The 2480-nt window shown below is 46.0% G+C and overlaps 1 pseudogene; it reads right to left on the reverse strand.

Moving 5' to 3' along the window:
• Positions 1 to 273: 273 nt before the first annotated feature.
• Positions 274 to 755, reverse strand: LOC115468117 (annotated as a pseudogene).
• Between the last annotated feature and the right edge of the window lie 1725 nt (positions 756 to 2480).

A 2480-nucleotide genomic window follows, 5' to 3' on the forward strand; every position in this document is an offset into this window, starting at 1 on the left:
TTTCTCTGAGCATTGGAGAGAATCGCTAATGGGCTCATTTGAACACTAGTGAGCTCATTTGCATTAGGCTTTCGGTCGCTGCTTCCATGCATGGTAAAAACAACACCGAACGCCTCTGTGCATTAGGCACACGATAACATTTCATTTAGACTGGCTAAAACCAATGTAAATGAAATGTTGCAAGCCTGGTTTGCTTTGAGCATCTCCCCCTCAAATTTCAACTAGCTGCTAGTCTTTTATTTTTATTTTTTTTTTTTGGGGGGGGGGGGGGGGTTAATAACCTTTTATTAGGGACAAGGGTTCTGTTGCAGATTTAGAATCGCAGTTTCTGGAAGAACCACTTATTCTTGCCAGTCTTGTATCTTTCCTCAAATTTCACTTTGGCTTCACGCCTAGCTTTGCGTTTCAGAGCGGGGTCTCTAAATACATCCTTGTTGACAATGGCTTTGTCCAGAGGAATATCAACAGAGTATCTGGTTGGCATCAAATGATTGTAGTTAAAAACTTTCGCGAATGACTTGATCTTGGACCGCTTAGCAATCTTTTTCTTGCCCATAGTTGAAGTCACCAATCAATGCCAGCCACCAGCGCATGGCTGTAGGGTCTGTCCGAGGTGCCGTCATCTATGTTCTTTACTATGACAGCCTTGCGCCCAGAATAGCATCCAGCCAGGACTAAGACAACCTTTCCTGGCTTCATAAATTTACCCATGTCCACAAACGCACGATGGCTGCCCTAGACTAAAAAAAAAAAGCTAGCTGCTAGTCTTTTGCACAGCAGTTGTCCTTTACAATAGTAAATGCCTGTGTAAAAGTTCAATATTACTGTAAAATAGAAAAAAAAATGCACTGTGATATTATTAAAAAAATAACATTGCAAATGCACTTACCATGTATATTACAGGATGGAAATGATAGACCAGCTCCACAGTGATAAAATCAAGAATTAAACACAAGTTCTTTGTTATTCCGCTGCCATCAAAACTAGAGTTCATTGAATAAAGTATTAACAAGTCTTAAGAGAAATCTGTTAAGGCTTGTACCAATCTCTTCTGCCTGCCTTGCAATGTTCTCCAGGGAATGCCAGTGCTGGCCATCTCTTCTGTGAATTCTCCAGGTGATAATGGCTCCATCCCTTTGCCTGTACAGTTCCCACGCTTGCAGCCTTCCTCTTCGCTGCAGTTGCAAGCCAGTTCTTCCTCCCTCTTCATCATTCTCTCTCTGCCATCTTGGTTGATAGGCATCAGATTCTTGTCCTAAATTCTCGCCGGGTTGGTGGTGAATCTGCTCTTCCTGTACAGATGTGCCAGGAATAGCTCTAGAAGATTCATGCATCCTTTCATTCTGTGGTTGTGTAGATCCTCCAGGGCTGCATTCTAATCTGGTTTCTGAATGAGGTTCCCTGGTTCTTTCAGCTCCCTCTGGTGTAGAATTTGATTGTATTTCTGTTTGAGGTTCCCTTTTTCCTTCAGATTTGTTTTCTGAGGGTGGTTCCATGGTTTCCCCTGATACTTCTAGCCTGCATTCTGATGCAAGTTCTAGCTCAGGTTCTCTGCTTTCTCTAGCTCCATTTGGCCTGCCTTCTGATCTAATTTCTGAGCGAGGTTCCCTACTTTCTGTGTATCCCTCTATTCTACATCCTGAAATCATTTCTTCCTGAAGTTGCCTGGATCTTCTGGCTCTCTCTGACCTACATACTGATCTGCTTTGTTCCTGAGGTTCCCTGGTTCTTCTGGATCTTTCCGTTCTACATCCTGTTCTAGTTTCCTCCTGAGATTGCCTAGTTCTTCTGGTCGTCTCTGGCCTACGTGACCTAATTCCAGGTTGTGATCGCCTGGTTCTTCTGGGTGTCCTTGACCTGCACCCTACTCTCCCTCTGGCACTGCGAGGTGGTTGCTGGGAAGAGGCCCGTCTCCTGGTGTTGGGCTCCTGCCTGGAGGTGCTAGGGTAATCTGAGTAGTTTTGTCTGGTTCTCTGTGTGCTTCTGGATCGGTACTGAGATCTGCCTTGCCTTGTCTCTCTCTGGCCTCTGCTGTGAGGGCAGCGGGAGCGAGAACGGGCCCTGGACCTGCCTGGTGAAGGGTGCTGCCGGTGCTGCCCCTGCCCCTGCCTTCTCCCAGCTGGTCTGTGGCGGCTGCAGATGATAAGCGCTGCTGTTGAGAATGTGATTCCAGCTCTTAAGCTGAGCTGGCGAGGCGTGAAGTGTTCTTCATGGTTTGTAGGCTGCATGAGCTCTCCTTTGAAGGTTGCTTCAGCTGTGCCCTTCACTGCCCTGTTCTGCCCTGCCCTGCCAGGTAAAGATAGCATCATAACTGTGGCCATGATGTCACAAAAGTGCAGCTGCTTCATATTTAGCTAGCTGTGTGCATGATGTCATGGCTTCCTGGCTGTGTCTCTTCTGGACAGAGAAAATGACAGGTATTGTATTCAAAAGAACTCTGCTAAGAACCTTCAATTACAATTAGGGCCTGAGCTTTTGTG

This window comes from Microcaecilia unicolor, chromosome 4 (genome assembly GCF_901765095.1).
Source record: "Microcaecilia unicolor chromosome 4, aMicUni1.1, whole genome shotgun sequence".
Lineage (NCBI taxonomy): Eukaryota > Metazoa > Chordata > Amphibia > Gymnophiona > Siphonopidae > Microcaecilia > Microcaecilia unicolor.